The sequence below is a fragment of the Somniosus microcephalus genome, unplaced genomic scaffold (assembly GCF_052327205.1).
Source record: "Somniosus microcephalus isolate GS21.2 unplaced genomic scaffold, FLI_Smic_1.0 unresolved_chr4, whole genome shotgun sequence".
NCBI classification, from domain to species: domain Eukaryota; kingdom Metazoa; phylum Chordata; class Chondrichthyes; order Squaliformes; family Somniosidae; genus Somniosus; species Somniosus microcephalus.
Window position 1 is genome coordinate 21,356,744 of NW_028225182.1, and position 18,152 is coordinate 21,374,895.

At 50.3% G+C, this 18,152-nt stretch overlaps 1 pseudogene; it reads right to left on the reverse strand.

Moving 5' to 3' along the window:
- Nucleotides 1-751: 751 nt before the first annotated feature.
- On the reverse strand, nucleotides 752-8,390 carry LOC147090028 (putative G protein-coupled receptor 139; annotated as a pseudogene).
- Between the last annotated feature and the right edge of the window lie 9,762 nt (nucleotides 8,391-18,152).

Genomic DNA, 18,152 nt, shown 5'->3' on the forward strand with positions numbered 1-18,152 from the left:
CTCATTAATCGCTTCCCCCTTCTGCGGCAGTGTCTGGCCAACCCGACCTTACTCTCTGCAATCCCCTCTATTACACCCTTCTGCCTGACGGCCTCTGTCCTCCCACTGAAAGTAAGGAAAACATATGTGCGGATGGGGACTTCATCTAGTCCTGTGAAATTCCTCTATCTGCGATTTAATTGAGTCATTAGCCCATTCATTCTATTAAAAATGAACAGGTGTTTCAAACAGCGGTGGAATGTTATTTGAAAGCGGAATCATTCCTTCACTGTGATCATCTTCAGTAATTCCAGGCCACTAGAGAACAATCAGTTGTTCAAATATCACAGACGCCGAATTACAGGAACACTTTAAGTGGTCCCAGAGATAGTTAAAATAGAGTCTGAACCTCACAGATACAGTAGGCAAGGCTCGATTATTACTCCCGTCCAGTGGAAACAAATAACCAGTCGCTATTTCGAGGGCTTCCTGCTGAAGATTCCATTTGGGGCCAGTTTCTATGCGGGAGTGTTTAACGATGATCTGAATACTGGAACATGATTGGATAATGTTACTGTCTCGAACCGTTTTTCATTTTCTGTTGGGTGTTGTTTAATTTAATTCAGATCTAAATTTTAACAACAAATGCATTTAAAGGGGATGTTGTTGAACACGTTGCCACGTCCCTTTGGAAAATGTCGGTGTTAATCGTGATATGGAGATGAGTTGTGATATTGGGGGAGTCAGTTACGGTTTCACTTCGAGCTTCTCCTTATTTAACCAATTTACTAATTAGAGTGAAGGGATATTTGAGCGCATTGAGCAGCTCCTCTCTGAACTTTCTCTGGGTCACTGTGTAAATGGCCATGTTGGTGCAGGAACTCAGGAGCTGAAGCATAATTCCCACTTGTTGGAAATTTTGATACGTGTTATGCAAAGATCTGTAGTTAAAGGCGGCAATAATTCGATAAAACACGAAATATGCGACCATGGTCATCCAGAGCAGGATAAAATTGGCGGATATGGATAAAAGTAAAAGGATGGACCTTCTGTGGTTCCTCATCTCAGGGTCCTTGTCATTCTTACCATTGCTGCTCTCCCGGAGGCTCCTTCAGACCCGACTGGCCACTAAAATGCACCTGACGGTGAGAGCGTTAAACAATAAAATCAAAGAGCATGGAAGCAATGGGGTTAACAGCTGTTCAACCCAAGAAAATTGAAACATAGAAGATAGGAGCAGGAGTAGGCCATTCGGCCCTTCGAGCCTGCTCCGCCATTCAACGAGAAAACCAGCACGGTGGCATAGTGGTTAGCACTGTTGCCTCACAGCGCCAGGGACCCGGGTTCAAATCCAGCCTCGGGTGACTGTCTGTGTGGAGTTTGCACATTCTCCCCGTGTTTGCATGGGTTTCCTCCGGGTGCTCCGGTTTCCTCCCACAGTCCAAAGATGTGCGGGTTAGGTTGATTGGCAATGGTAAAAAATTGGCCCTTAGTGTTAGGGGGGATTAAATACATGGGGTTACGGGGATAGGGCTTGGGTGGGATGGTTATCGGTGTAGGGATCGGGTGCTAGGGTTTGGATGATCAGCCATGATCTCGTTGAATGGCGGAGCAGGCTCAAAGGGCCGAATGGCCTACTCCTGCTCCTATCTTCTATGTTTCTATGTTTCTATGTTTCAATCCATGTGGATAGAGTATATAACTGTGTCGAAAGAAGGCAACCCCGCGGTATGTTATCAGCTGTAAAATAAGGATTATACATGAAGGGCCAGGGAATGTTCTTTAAACAGAACAGCATGCTCAAAGTCACTATAACCACAGCTGAAGATTTCTCGCTGCAATATTTTGTTTTCAGCTTCGGGCAACAAATGGCTACAAACCGATCAAAGGTAAATGCGACCGTTAACCAAACAGAGCTGTCTATGGCAGTGGGAGACAGGTAGAGGATGAATCTGCACACAGGAGTGTAGAGCAGGAAAGAGTCCATCCAATAAAGCACAGTGATCTGATGTAATATCACATTACTGAAAATCACCATGAGATCCGCTGTCACCATGGCCACCAGGTAGTGGGTGATGCATTTGGAGAGACCGCACTTTCCACGGGATAGGATCACAATCGCCGTCAAGTTCACTGCGAGAAGGAGAGATAAAGAATCAGTAAAATCATTAACCAGACTGAGGATTGACCTATCATGTTAGCCGATGTACACGGGCTGTGAATGGGTCTATTTAGATATTTTGCCCCTTGTCTCCTCTGCCGAAGGGGCAGCTCTTGCTGGTGTGTCAATTCTAGTGATGGTGTCCCCGTGACCCCTCACCCGACAGCTGAGTCTTCACTTGTGAGCCTTGAAATTAAGTTTATTCATAGTATCACAGAATCACAGCACGGCAGGAACCCATTGGGCCCATCGAGCCCATGCCGGATCTCTGCAAGAGCACTTCAGCCAGTCCCACTCCCCCGCCCTTTCCCTGTAGTACCTGCATTTCTTTTCCTTCAGGTACTTATCCAATTTCCTTTTGAAAGCTGTGATTGAGTCTGCCTCCACTACCCTCTCATGCCTTTCATTCCCGATTCTAACCACTCGCTGAGTAAAAACGTGTTTCCTCATGTCGCCTTTGGTTCTTCTGCCAATCACCTTAAATCTGTGTCCTCTGGTTCTCGCCCATTCCGTCAATGGGAACAGTCTCTCTCTCTCTACTCTGTCCAGACCCCTCATGATTTTGAACACCTCGATCAAATCTCCTCTCAAACTTCTCTGCTCCAAGGAGAACAACCCCAGCTTCTCCAGTCTATCCACGTCACTTAAATCCCTCATCCCTGGAACCATTCTCGTAAATCTTTTCTGCACATTGTCTAAGGCCTTCACATCCTTCCTAAAGTGCCCAGAATTGGACACAATACTGCAGTTGTGGGTGAACCACTGTTTAATAAAGGTTCATCATAATTTCAATGCTTTTGTACTCTATGGCCTAGAAATTCCCTTGGGTTTGCGCCCATTTAGGGGCGCAAGAGTGGGTTGCGCCGGAAGTTGCGTCGCCGCTGAAATTAGGTGGGCCTTTAAATCGGCGTAAGCCGGTAGCGCTGCGCCGGCACCGATGACGTCATCGGTGTGCGCAGCGCCCCGGAACCGCCCGAAACCACGCCGATCCCCACCTCCAGTAGCGGCCGCCTCTTCCCTGGCGGCCGCTAACAACGTTTTGAAAACCTGGCCGTGCTGCAGCCTTAGAGGCGCTATTTAAAGCGGAGGTGCGGCCGGCCGCTTTTTCGGCGGCCGCCTGCCCGCACCTCCTTCCCCGGCCTCCTCCACCCCCCATTGTCGGCTGGTTTCCGTGGAGCCCGGCACTTTGCCGTTGTGCCGGGCTCTTTTGCCGGCACTTTCAACGGGACTCCGGCCGTTGCAGGTACCTCCCCCTTAAGAGAAGGGGGAGGCCTGAGGTACAGCAGCCTGCCGCTCCGCATCGGATGGCGCAGCGGGACCGGCAGCACTGAAATTCACTTTCAGCGCCCCAAGCGGGGCGGGCACACCCTGTACCAGCGCCCGCTTCCGCTTTGGGGCGCTGAAAGTGAATTTGGGGCGGGCACAACTGGCTCGGCGGCGGGCGCTAAATTTCCGGCGCAAACGTGCTGGCGGGGCGTCACCGAATTTATAGGCCTATGTCTCTATTCATGAAGCCCAGGATCCCGTAATAAATTTTAACCACTTTCTCAACCTGCCCTTCCGCCTTCAATGATTTGTGCACATATACCCCGAGGTACCTCTGTTCATGCGCTCCCTTTAGAATTGTACCCTTTAATTTATATTTGCTCTCTTCATTCTTTCTAGCAAAATGTATCACTTCACACTTTTCTGTGTTAAATTTCATTTTGCCACGTGTCCACCCATTCCACCAGGCTGTATATTTCTTCCTGTAGTTTATCAATATTCTTCTCGCTGTTCACTATACTTCCAAGCTTTGTATCATCTGCAAATTTTGAAATTGTGCCCTGTACAAACACATGCAAGTCATTAATATATATCCAGAAAAGCAGTGGTCCTAGAACCACCCCCTGAAGAACAGCACTGTTTACATTCCTCTATTCAGAAATACAACCACTACTCTCTGTTTCCTGTCACTTAGCCAATTTCGCATCCATGCTGCCACATTCGCTTTTAGTCGGTTCTGCGATTGGGTAGCCCACGGGCCAGGACTTAGCCAACATTTAAAGCAAGACCAGTTAAATCAGGAAGTACAGGTTACAAAACTAAATCTGGCTTTTAACACAATGCAGAAAAAAATCCTTCATCCACAACCTTGCCAGAGAATTTGATTGTAGAAAATACATTGGAAACACAAGCCTGGTATTGAGTTGTTGCCCGTCATCTATATGTAATAATTAAGATTAGCTTACCAGTGGAGCATTGTGAATGCATTATCACACGATATATCAAGGAATTGAGTTCTGTAACGTGCTTCAGTTACAATGAAGTACAGTGTTTACAGCTCAGCACAAGGCACGAGTAAAACAAGGGGCAGTCGGAATCTCGGAATCAGAAACCAATCTCAGAATCCGTGCTGTGTAAGAACAGATCACCGCCAACTCTCACTCATGTTCTCCAGCTAAGCCCCTCCCAAAGCACAGTGCCAAGTCTGGACTCCCCGCTCTCCACAATAAGACACATGGGGGGAGAAATTGGGTATAGCCGCATTTGGGGCGCTAGTCCTGGTGATGCGCAAAGCCAAGCGCCAGGCGCAATTTAGTGCCACCTGGCGCGATATTGGGTTGCAGCGCCCCTAAAGTTGATTGCGGCGCTAAATCAGGCACTGCACGTTACTCTTAAGGCGCTAACCCGGCGGTGCAACCCAATTTCGCGGCAGCGGGGCGCAGCGAGGGTGCTGTCAATAATCACTTTCCCTGAGACACAGTGGTGCCGGCCAGCTCTTAAAGGGGCAGGTCAATTGGCATCACCAGACACACTCACTGCCTTGTAGGCCTTCAAAGCGGTGGGAGCCTAACTGTGGCGCACCAGCCTAGCAAGACATGGAAAGGGTGAGGCGGATGGCGGAACAACTCACTGATGGGGCATTGGATGCTTTGGTTGGCACAGTGGAATCAAGGCCAAGGAAGATGGTCGGAATGTGACAGTCTCCCGGGTGCGAGAGGCAGTTATCTGTCAGTGTATTAGTTTTGCTTTCTGTTGCCCTAGCTTTCTCATGACACACTTTCTTCATTTACAATGGCCATGCCTGCTATTTACATGCATCTTGCCCTTCACAGGCTTGGGGGTTTCAGACCAGTTCCATTCCTGTTCTTGGAATGGCAGCAAACATTCCGTGAGAGGGGCCTAGAAGCTACTTCTGATCAGCCTCTGACGCGCAGCCTGAGCAGAGCTGCTCGCGTAGAAGTTCAGGCCAGCAGGCATCTTCTCAGCCACCGACAGAGATGTCCTGCACCTCATCTGAGGCTACAGATCTGGCTGAAGCAGCTGGCACAGCTCAGTCGCCACCTCCTTTCTAAATCGCAGCCTTCTGACACACTGCTCCTCCGGCATGTTCATGTCGGAAAACTGCTGTCGGAAAATCCTGCCAGCGTAAGGTCTGCTGTGGCGACGTCTGTTGGCCCTCCTCCATCTGGCCATGCCCGCCCCCCTCTCCCAGCGTCTCAGTGCCCTTTCCAGATGATTCAGCAGCAGGACGTTCCCCTCCAATGCAGCCCCCATAATAAGTGCCCAAAGGAAGGTTCCCCATTGTCAAGGCTCACCAAAAGCAAGGTGATGGTCAGGAGGCTGAAGATCGTCTGCCTGTGCTGGCTCAGTGGTCAAATGGCTCTCAGTGTGCAGCTCAGCAACTCTTTGTAGCTCTCGAGGAAGTTGTGCCCCAAAAATGGCTGCGGCTTTTAAACCACACCAGTCCCCTTTAAATAACGCTCCTCCAGCCCGAGAGCGACTTGGTAAGGTCCAGGTAAGCTGTCACTATTAGCGCCAGGCGCTACAGAGGGGGGCGCCACCGAATTTCCGGTCTCGGGCGCCCAAAAGGCGTTGCACACTCAAATGACATCATAATCAGCCTGCGCCCATGAGCGGGCACTAAGATTTAGCGCCGGCGCTAAATGCATGCTCGATATGGGGCGAGGCGCTAGGCGCCTTGTGCCCACCCAGAAATTGGCTAGCACCCCACTTCTCGGCCTCTTTAGGCGCTAAGCGGTGGTGCTAACAACCGAATTTCTCCCCCTTAGCCAGACGAAACTTATCGCCGCCTGGCGCGATATTGGGTTGCATCGCCCCCAAAGGGGATTGAGGCGCTAAATCAGCCATTGCACGGTGCTCTTAAGGTGCAAAAGGTCAGGCGCTACTCAATATCGACACGGACGGGCGCAGCGCAGGTGAACTCAATTACGGGAAAGCACGAGACCTACGGGCGCCGGCCGGCTCTTAAAGGGACGAGTCAGTCAGACTGAGCTTCAACACCCAATGCCCTGTAGGCCTCAGATTCGGCGCTCGCCCTTGTCTGGCGTTAGAAACTTGTGCATTATGGAGAAGGTTAGGCAGAAAGCAGAGCGCTTCAGCGCTGAGGCTCTGGACCACTTGGTGGCTGCAGTTGAAGACCGTCGAGAGGTCCTGTATCCGGATAATGGCAAGAGGCCAAATCAGAAGGCTTAGCGATGATCTTGGAGGGAGGTTGCTGTGAGGGTGAATTCCAGCAGCATGGCGACCAGGACCCCTGTTCAGTGCAGGAAGAAATTCAACGACCTCACACGGATCATTAGGGTGAGTGATGGTTTACCAAACTTGTGCTTCCCTCCATCTGCAGCTGACTTCGGGCACCCTGCTGCAATGATGCGCCCATGGCCATCTGTCAGTATGCACCCATGGACCTTTCTGGGCACACACATGGACAGATGTCTCAAGGCCTCATGTAAGGGCTCTTGCACCATGGGGGGCATGCGATGAGGTCTCAAGGCCTCATGTAAGGGCTCTTGCACCATGGGGGGCATGCGATGAGGTCTCAAGGCCTCATGTAAGGGCTCTTGCACCATGGGGGGCATGCGATGAGGTCTCATGGCCTCATGTAAGGGCTCTTGCACCATGGGGGGCATGCGATGAGGTGTCAAGGCCTCATGTAACAGAACCTCCCCTTCTTTCCCCTGCAGTCCAAGATGGCACAGATTAGAAAGGAGCAGCGTCGAACCGGTGGCGGACCTGCACATGTGGTCACTCTCACGGATCTGGAGGAGAGAGTGCACCAGATACTTGGAGGACGTCTGTCTGGTCCAGTGACCACTGCATCTGCCGACTCCATTACCGACAGCAAGGGTAAGACTCTCACCTTTTCCACCTGTTGCCTTCCACTTGGTCCCCCCGCCAGCATGCATCCTCAGTGTGCAGCCATGTCAGAGCCTTGCTGCAATCTGGCATGCCTTTCAGCAAACCTGTCCTTTTGCTAAAGCCACTCTTCCACCTCCCACTTTCAGATGAAGCAGCACCAACTCGGGCTCAACGCGCTGAAGCTGCCAGTGCCATCGGAGGCGAGGACCAGGAGGAATCCGGACCAGCCGTTGCAGAATCCGGGGAGCGGAGACATCTGCAGACTGGGGATAGTAGTCCCCTGGAGGGGAGGGGGGTGGCTCTGAGGATGAACCAGTTGCCGGACCAAGTGGCATGGAGCAACGCAGGGGGGCTAGGCAAGTTAGGCCACCGTCTCTCCGCAGGGCAAGGCAGGTCGTCATGACTGCTGCACAGAGTGCAGATGAGGTCCCTCGCCCTCCAAACAAGCTCCCATTCTGATGCCAGTTGGTCAAAAGGCTTTTAGGTGTAGTGCTGCAAGTGCTTCGGACAGGGTTGAAGGTACTAAGTACTGTAAAGCTCAAATCCCAGAACTCCGCTCCACATTTGCTCGCCAACTCTCTCTAGCAGCGATCGCAATGAGCAGGCCAAGTGGCAGAAGATTCTGCAGTAGAGCTGTCCCCTTTAAATAGAGCCCCCCTACTCCGAGAAGGGCCTGTTAGCCCTCCCTCGAACTGTCACTAATAGCGCTGGGCGCGAAGGCTCCGGGCACCACCTATTATGCGCTCAGGCACTCCTAAAAGGCGTTGCACACTGAAATGACGTCATGAGCTGCTTGCGCTCGCGGGCGCGTGCAAACACTTAGCGCAGGCGCTAAATGTATAGTCAATATCTGAGTCGGCGCTATCTTCATAGCGTCTGCCCCAACATAGGGCTTTGCCCCAATTCTAGGTCTCTTTAGGCGCTCAGCGCCGGCGCTACCAACCCAATTTCTGGGCCACTGTATTTACCAGGCTCGAACAAAAACAATAGTGCAACTTTCCGTCACTTACAACATCTGTGCTGATAGTGACCTACCAGGTACTCCAATTGCTGCGAGAATAGGGTAATACACGGCTTCTATCTTCATAAATTGATAAGAACGCATTCCTCTTTGAGGATGATTCCTTTCAGTGCTGTAAGGAACTATTCAGATTCCACCCATCAGGTAACAAAGTTAAAACAGCGGGTTACTTATAGTATAAGTTAACTCCTTATGGGACTATTAGATCACATCCCTAATGACATTACTTACAGACACTTGAACAAATAGGTTTTGTCCCCATGAGACATTTAGCAATCACACTCATAATCATAATCATAATCATAATCATAATCATAATCATAATCATAATCATAATCAACTTTATTGTCATTGTTAGTGCACAAGTGCTCCCGAGAGTGTACATTTAGATTAAGACATTTAAACATTCAACATACATTTGGCTTGTAATACATAAACATAAACATAACCATAATAAAGTGCATTGGCAGATGTGCAGGCTTTAGAGTTTATTTGTGGAGTTCAGTAGGATGACAGCCTTGGGAAAGAAGCTGTTCCTAAATCTGTTCGTACGGGTGTGAATGCATCTGTAGCGTCTCCCAGATGGCAGGAGGGCGAACAGACTGTGGCTGGGGTGGGTAGGGTCTTTGATGATGGACCGTGACCTCCGTAAACAGCGTTTCTGGTATATGTGCTCTATGGTCGGTAGCCGGGTGCCGGTGATGCGTTGGGCAGTTTTGACTACCCGCTGCAGGGCTTTCCGGTCATAGGAGCTACAGCTGCCATACCATACTGTGATACAGTTCGTCAGGATGCTCTCTATAGTGCAGCGGTAAAAGTTAGAGAGGATCAGGGGTGACAGGGGTGACAGGAACATTGCACATTAAGTAAGTTGTGCAATGACCGAGTCACAATTTCTGACTTTTATATTTCACAAGAAAACTGCACCGCAAGCACACCGTGTAAACATATTGGCCCTGAAATTAGGATCGGGAGCTTGCCGCGCGTTCAAGCCCCCGATGTGCACTCACCCTGTGCGCCGACATCTGAAGCCTGGGCCTGCTTGGAATTCCTGTCACTGGCCCGGTTCAGATGTCGGCGCGATGTGCTTACCTGATCCAGCGGCGTAGTTAGTGCGATGTGCCGGCTGGGATCAGGTGAGCACTGTGCAGCCAATCAGGGAAGGGGAAAAATCATTCATGAGTTTGACAGAAAGAGCTGTCAAACTCATGAAAACTCCTGGCCCCAAAACACTACTTAAACCTGAAAGAAAATTTTAAAAAACATTGCACTACTTAAATGAACAATAAAGAACTCTGAAAAACTATTTTAAACAATAATTTTAAAATTTGAAAAAAAAAAATGTTTTTTTAAATCGGGGCTAAAACTAAACTTACCTCACTGTAAATTCTTTAAAAATAACAAACCTGTGGAAAAAAAAATTCTCAATTGTACTAAAAGCCCACTTACCTGAAAAACTAAGTACTTATGTGTGGTTTTTCAATGCGTAAAGACCGGAGGCATTTACACACGCGCAACTCTGAAAACAAAAAGGAATTTCACCGCGCACGCGCTGCCTGTGCAGTCGCGTGCGTTCTGCCTCTTAACCACTTGGGTCAGAGGACAGGAAATGCCGGTTTTCAGCGCACGCGCTGTGCATGCTGAAAACCGGCAATTCCTCCGGGCACACGCGTGAGTACCCCGTCCGTACTCACGTGTTGTGCCCAAAATTACTGGGCCATTGAAACCTCGATCATCAATGTGACATTTTTAATTGATTCTCCTGTATTCCCATTCCTAGCCCAGTCCTGTTTTTCCCTCTCTTGCCTTACAATGGCCTTTAGCACAATCTCTGTCACATTGTTTCAGTCATTCCCCCTCTTTCAGTCACTCACAGAATCAAGCCAGACATCGGTAATGGGGAAAATGCTAGAGTCCATTATAAAAGATGTAATAGCAGAGTGTGGTAAACCACTTTTATCGTTCACTATCGTTACACTATAGTCATCACTGTTATATCGTTACTCTATGGTTAGCACTGTTCACACTGTTGTATCACTATACAAGGTTGCCTCTTGTCACGCTGTTATACCTGGGCTGACCACTGCTGACTCCGCCCATGACTCCACCTACCTGCCCAGGTATAAAGGTAGTCGACTGGCTGGTATTCCTCCTTGTTGTATCCGATCACCCACGAGGGTGGGCTCTGTTATTTAGCCAATAAAAACCTATAGTTACTTTCTTAACTCGTCGCTTTTCATTGGATGAATTGATAGGTATATCACAGAGCACTTGGAAAACAGTGACAGGATCGGACAAAGTCAACATGGATTTACAAAAGGTAAATCGTGCTTGACTAATCGACTGGAATTTTTTGAGGATGTAACTGGTAAAATAGATAAGGGAGAACCAGTGGATGTGATGTATTTGGACTTTCAGAAGGCTTTTGATAAGGTCCCGCATAAGAGATTAGCGTGTAAAGTTAAGGCACATAGGATTGGGGGCAAGGTACTGACTTGGATAGAGAACTGGTTGGCAAACAGAAAGCAAAGAGTTGGAATAAACGGGTCTTTTTCTGAGTGGCAGGCAGTGACTAGTGGGGAACCGCAGGGATTGGTCCTTGGACCCCAGCTATTCACAATATATATAAATGATCTAGACAAGGGAACTAGATGTAATATCTCCAAGTTTGTAGATGACACAAAGCTGGGTGGGCGTGTGTGCTGTGAGGAGGATGCCGAGAAACTCCAGTATGATTTGGACAGGTTGGGTGATTGGGCAGAAGCATGGCAGATGCAATATAACGTGGATAAATGTGAGGTTATCCACTTTGGTGGCAAAAACAGGAAGACCGATTATTATCTGAATGGCAATAGATTGGGAGAAGGGGAATTGCAACGAGACCTGGGTGTCCTTTTGCACCAGTCGCTGAAGGTAAGCATGCAGGTGCAGCAGGCGGTTAAGAAGGCAAATGGTATGTTGGCCTTTTTAGCGAGAGGATTCGAGTACAGGAGCAAGGATGTCTTGCTGCAGTTGTACAGGGCCTTGGTGAGACAACACCTTGAGAATTGTGTATAGTTTTGGTCGCCTTACCTGAGGAAGGATGTTCTTGCCATGGAGGGAGTGCAGCGAAGATTCACCAGACTGATACCTGGGATGGCAGGAATGACGTATGAGGAGAGATTGGGTCGATTGGGCTTATATTCGCTGGAGTTTAGAGGAATGAGAGGGGATCTCATTGAAATTTATAAAATTCTAACAAGACTAGACAGACTAGATGCAGAAAAGGATGATCCTGATGGTGGGGGAGTCCAGAACCAGGGGTCACAGTCTAAGGATAAGGGGTATGCCATTTAGGACTGAGATGAGGAGGAATTTCTTCACCCAGAGAGTGGTGAACCTGTGAAATTCTCTACCACAAAAGGCAGTTGAGGCCAATTCATTAAATATATTCAAGAAGGAGTTAGATATATTTCTTAAGGCTAAAGGGGTCAAGGGGTATGGGGAGAAAGCAGGGACAGCGTACTGAATTTGGATGATCAGCTATGATCTCATTAAATGGCGGAGCTGGCTCGAGGGGCCGAATGGCCTGCTCCAGCTCCTATCTTCTATGTTTCTATGTTTCATACCTCTGTAATTGCCTTCATTTATGTTTAAGACTTTAGTTTCGGACTTAGGCAAGTCACTCTCAAAATTAACGTGATATTCAATCACATTATGGCCTTCTCTTCTTCTTAGGCGTCCCTCAGAACCGAGGATGACTTGCTTCCATGTTAAAAATGAGTTAAGGTGACTGATGAATCCAATGCGGGACCTACAGTCTCTGTCACAGGTGGGGCAAACGGTGGTTGAAGGGGGGGGTGGGTGGGGTGCTTGGATTGATGTGCGCTCCTTGTGCTGCCTGCGCTTGGCTTCCGCTTGCTCCTGGCAAAGAGACTCCAGGTGTTCGGTGCCTTCCCAGATGCTTCTCCTCCACTTTGTGCGGTCTTGGGCCAGGGATTCCCAGGTGTCGGTGGGAATGTTACACTTTTTCAAGGAGGCTTTGAGGGTGTCATTGAAGCGTTTCCTCTGCCCACCTGGGGCTCACTTGCCATGCCAGAGCTCTGAGTAGAGCGCTTGATTTGGGATTCACATATCGGGCATGCGGACAATGTAACCCGTCCATCGGAGCTGATTGAGCGTGGTCAAAGCTTCGATGCTGGGGATGTTGGCCTGAGCAAGAACACTGACGTTGGTGCTCCTATCCTGCCAATGGATTTGCAGGATCTTGTGGAGGCAGCGTTCGTGGTACCTCTCCAGTGCTTTGCGGTGCCTGCTGTACATGGTCCATGTCTCTGAGGCATACAGCAGGGCGGGTATCACTGCTGCCCTGTAGACCATGAGTTTGTGCTGGGTTTGAGGTCCTGGTCTTCAAACACTCTCTTCCTCAGGCGACCAAAGGCTGCACTGGCACACTGAAGGCGGCGTTGGACTACTTCATCGACATCTGCCCTTGTTGACAGTAGGCTCCCGAGGTATGGAAAGTGGTCCACGTTGTCCAAGGCCTCGTCATGGATTTTGATAACCAGGGGGCAGTACCGTGTGGTGGGGGCAGGTTGGTAGAGGACCTTTGTCTTACGGATGTTTAGTGTAAGGCCCATGCTCTCGTATACTTCGGTGAAGATGTTGATGATGGTTTGTAGTTCGACCTCCAAGTGAGTGCAGACACAAGCATCATCTGCATACTGTAATTTGATGACAGAGGATGGGACGACCTTGGATCTAGACTGGAGGAGACGGAGGTTGAACAGTTTCCCGTTTGTTCTGTAAATTAGCTCCACTCCAGCGAGGAGCTTACTGAGGGTGAGATGGGGCATTGCAGCAAGGAAGATTGAGAAGAGCGTTGGTGCAATGACACAGCATTGCTTGACCCTGGTTTGTACGTGAATTGGGTCTGTGGTGGAACCGTTGGTCTGGATCACAGCTTGCATGTCATCGTGAAACAGGTGGAGGATGGTGACAAACATTTGAGGGCAGCCGAATTTGAGGAGGATACACCATAATCCCTCATGGTTGGCAATGTCGAAGGCCTTTGTGAGATCAAAGAAGGCCATGTACAGTGGTTGGCGCTGTTCCCTGCATTTCTCTTGTAATTGATGTCCGGTGAAGATCATGTCCATTGTGCCCCTTAGTGGGCAGAATCCGCATTGCGACTCTGGGAGGAACTCTTTGGCCACTGGGAGAAGGTGATTGAGGAGGATTCTTGCGATGACTTTCCCTGTGGCAGACAGCAGGTAAACTCCTCTGTAATTACCGCAATCGGATTTGTCACCTTTCTTGAAGGTGGTTACAATTACGGAATCTCTGAGATCCCCTGGCATGCTCGCCTCCTTCCAGATAACAGAAATTAGTTCATGAATTCGCAACAGCATGCTACCCGCCACCATCTCAGCACAACCCCAGCCCGGCATGAGGTTGAAAAGGCCATCCGACAACTGAAGAACAACAAGGCCTCAGGAGCAGATGGAATCCCCGCTGAGGCACTAAAGCATGGCGGAGAAACACTACTGGTGTGAAGTCATGATCTCATTTCTCTTATCTGGAAGGAGGAGAGCATGCCAGGGGATCTCAGAGATTCCGTAATTGTGACCATCTTCAAGAAAGGTGACAAGTCCGATTGCGGTAATTACAGAGGAGTTTACCTGCTGTCTGCCACAGGGAAAGTCATCGCAAGAATCCTCCTCAATTGCCTTCTCCCAGTGGCCGAAGAGCTCCTCCCAGAGTTGCAATGCAGATTCCGCCCACTAAGGGGCACAATGGACATGAGCTTCACCGCACATCAATTACAAGAGAAATGCAGGGAACAGCACCAACCACTGTACATGGCCTTCTTTGATCTCACAAAGGCCTTCGACACTGTCAACCATGAGGGATTATGGAGTGTCCTCCTCAAATTGGGCTGCCCTCAAAAGTTTGTCACTAACCTCCGTCTGCTTCACGATGACATGCAAGCCATGATCCTGACTAACGGTTCCACCACAGACCCAATTCACGTATGAACCGGGGTGAAGCAAGGCTGTGTCATCGCACCAACGCGCTTCTCGATCTTCCTTGCTGCAATGCTCCATCTCACCCTCAGTAAGCTCCCCACTGGAGTGGAGCTAATTTACAGAACAAACGGGAAACTGTTCAACCTCCGTCGCCTCCAGTCCAGATCCAAGGTCGTCCCATCCTCTGTCGTCGAATTACAGTATGCAGGCGAAGCTTGCGTCTGTGCTCACTCGGAAGTCGAACTCCAAACAATCATCAACACCTTCACCGAAGTGTACGAAAGCATGGGCCTTACACTAAACATCTGTAAGACAAAGGTCCTCTACCAACCTGCTCCCGCCACATGGTACTGTCCCCCGATTATCAAAATCCACGACAAGGCCTTGGACAACGTGGAACACTTTCCATACCTCGGGAGCCTACTGTCAATGAGGGCAGACATCGATGACGAAGTCCAACACTGATTTCAGTGTGCCAGTGCAGCCTTCGGTCGCCTGAGGAAGAGAGTGTTTGAAGACCAGGACCTCAAACCTGGCACTAAGCTCATGGTCTACAGAGCAGCAGTGATACCCGCCCTGCTGTATGCCTCAGAGACATGGACCATGTACAGCAGGCACCTCAAAGCACTGGAGAGGTACCACCAACACTGCCTCCACAAGATCCTGCAAATCCATTGGCAGGATAGGTGCACCAACATCAGTGTTCTCACTCAGACGAACATCCCCAGCATCGAAGCTCTGACCACGCTCGATCAGCTCCAATGGACAGGTCACATTGTCTGCATGCCCGAGACGAGACTCCCAAAACAAGCGCTCTACTCAGAGCTCCGGCACGGCAAGAGAGCCCCAGGTGGGCAGAGGAAACACTTCAAGGACACCCTCAAAGCCTCCCTGAAAAAGTGCAACATCCCCACTGACACCTGGGAATCCCTGGCCCAAGACCGCACAAAGTGGAGGAGAAGCATCCGGGAAGGCGCTAAAAACCTTGAGTCTCTTCGCTGGGAGCAAGCGTAAGACAAGCGCAGGCAGCGCAAGGAGCGCACATCAACCCAAGCACCCCACCCACCCGCCCCTCCAACCACCGTCTGCCCCACCTGTGACAGAGACTGTAGGTCCTGCATTGGACTCATCAGTCACCTGAGAACTCATTTTTAATGTGGAAGCAAGTCATCCTCGGTTCCGAGGGACTGCCTAAGAAGAAGAAGAAGAGATTTATTTCACAGCACGTGCTTCAGTCTACTAGTTTTATTTTGGGGAAATAATTATCTTGATTTCTGTATATTTCAATCTCTGGACGATAGATGTTTACCCTCACCACCTAGGCAGGCTCTTTACCCGTGAGTCAAGAAGGTGGAATTTTAACTTGCTGTCCGAGTGTATAAATGGTGTTACAGATTGGCCGCATGGTAAAGAGACCGTCCAATCTACATCGCTGCTCATTTCAACCGAACTGAAAATCAAGCGCTCTCTTCAATAAGCGGCCAATCCGCAGTGCCAGTTCTACACTCGGTTGGCAAGTTGAAAATCTGCCCCCTTTAGTCGGTGGGCTAGAAATTCCTCTTGGACGGTTGTGCAAAACCAGCGGTATCGGATCTGCCGCCCGTTTGACGCGGCGCCTGATATTCCATTCCATTGCAGACAATTGATTCTCTGCAGACAATGGCCTAGAAATTCAGTTGCGTTCGCCAGCCGTTAACGCCATATGAGGGGTATATTTCCAGCGCTAGGCACTTAGCGCCCGGGCACAGGCCGATCTGCGCCTACGCCCAAATTCAGTAGACATTTAGCGCCGGCGCAAAGTGTTTGCGCCCGCTCAGCTGCGCGCGCAGCTTATGACGTCATTTCGTCGCGCAACGCTGTTTGTGCGCCCCAAACTGGAAATTCAGTGGCGCCCGCCCAATGTGGGTGTGGCGCTGTTAAGAACTGTGAAGTGGAACGCAACAGAGGCCCTGTGGGCCTCGGGGAGCGCTAATTAAAGGGCACTTAGACTGAGGTATAAAGGCCAGCCATTTTGCTGCAATGACTTTACTGCTTTGGATTTCTGGACAGAGACCAAGGAACAGAGCTTACTGATTTGGGACAACATAGGAGAGGTATTTTTGGCTTCTGGCCAGAGCTTTGACAGTTGAATCATTGTGATTTCACTGTTTGCAAGTTTATTATGGGGGCTGTATGGGGTTCCAACCCTCAGTTGCAGCATTATGTGCGAAGGGCTCGCAGACGCTGTGTGAGAGGGCCAGCCATGCCTAGACGCAGAGGGGCCATCAGGCGTCGGCAACGTAGGCCTTACCCACTCAGGCAATACCGGCAGCAGGTGTCCTATCTCACCATGACTGCCGCGCATTGTGTTAAGAGGCTGCGCCTCAGAAGGGAGGTGGTTGCAGAGATCTGCCAGCTGCTTCACAGAGATCTGCGTCCACAGCTGATGTGCAGGACGTCTCTCTCGGTGGAAGTGAAGGTCACGGTGGCTCTGAACTTTTATGCAAGCGGCTCCTTCCAAGCCGCTGCTGGGGACATAGCGAACATCTCCCAGTTCGCCACGCATCGCTGCATCCGGCAGGTCACCGATGCACTTTTCACGAGGAGACACCAATTCATCTCCTTCCCCATGACCCTAGAGAGGCAGGAGCAGCGTGCAGTCGGATTTGGCAGGATCGCGGACTTCCCCATGGTGCAGGGCACCATTGACTGCACGCATGTGGCTATGCGGGCACCTATCGACAATGCCGAGGATTACCGCAACCGGAAGGGCTACCATTCCCTCAATGTACAGCTGGTGTGTGACCACAGGCAGCGCATCCTAGCTGTCAATGCCCGCTTTCCAGGAAGCAGCCACGATGCATTTATCCTGCGCCAGACTACTGTGGCTGACATGTTCGAGGCACAGCCTCCACCAAGGGGATGGCTTATTGGGGAAAAGGGCTAGCCTTTGTGTACATGGCTCATGACCCCGCTCCCGCGCCCAGGACCCCAGCGGAGGAGGCATACAACGAAAGCCATCAAGCCACAAGGAACATCATAGAGCAAACGATTGGTGTCCTCAAGCAACGTTTCCGCTGCCTGGATCGTTCCGGCAGATCTCTACAGTATTCGCCGGATAGACTCTCCCAGTTCGTCATTGTGTGCTGCATGCTGCACAACCTGGCTATCCGCAGGACTCAGGCACTGCCACCTGACGTTGCACCACCACCTCAGGAGGACGAGCAGGAGGACCATGAGGAGGAGGAGGAGGAGGAGGAGGAGTACCAGCCCAGGAGGGAGCCACAAGGTCCAAGGGCCGTCCGCCGGCGGCTTATTGAACGACACTTCTAGGCCCCCTGTCAGGGAATGGCCTGTGGCAATGAACGCACCTGAATGCAGCCGCTCCGCAAGCCCTCAGCCGGTTAACGCAACAACCACTTGAAACATGACACCTGGACATGCTGAATAAATAAAAAGCTTTATTTTACAAACTCAGGGCCCTTCCCACATGAAACAGAAAAACAGACGAGACCCCCAAAAAACAGTCAAAAACATCTGTCACTCCCACAACCTGGGGAGGAATAACAAAACTTGCCCATCCAATTGGCCTTCATCATCGGCCTTACAAAAATAAGCCCCCCCCTCCACAACACAAACACCCCCATAAAAACAAAAAATGCCTTCATCTTCGGCCTTACCAAAATAAGCCCCCCCCATGACACAAACACCCCCATATAAAAAAAAACGCTATCACCACACTCTACTGGGTGTGCCGAGAGGGCGAGTCCTTATGCAGGCTTCTCCGGCCCCTGCCCGACCTGCTGCTCCGCCTCAACCTGGGCCCTGTGGGTGTGGCAAGGCTGGGGGAAGGCTCATG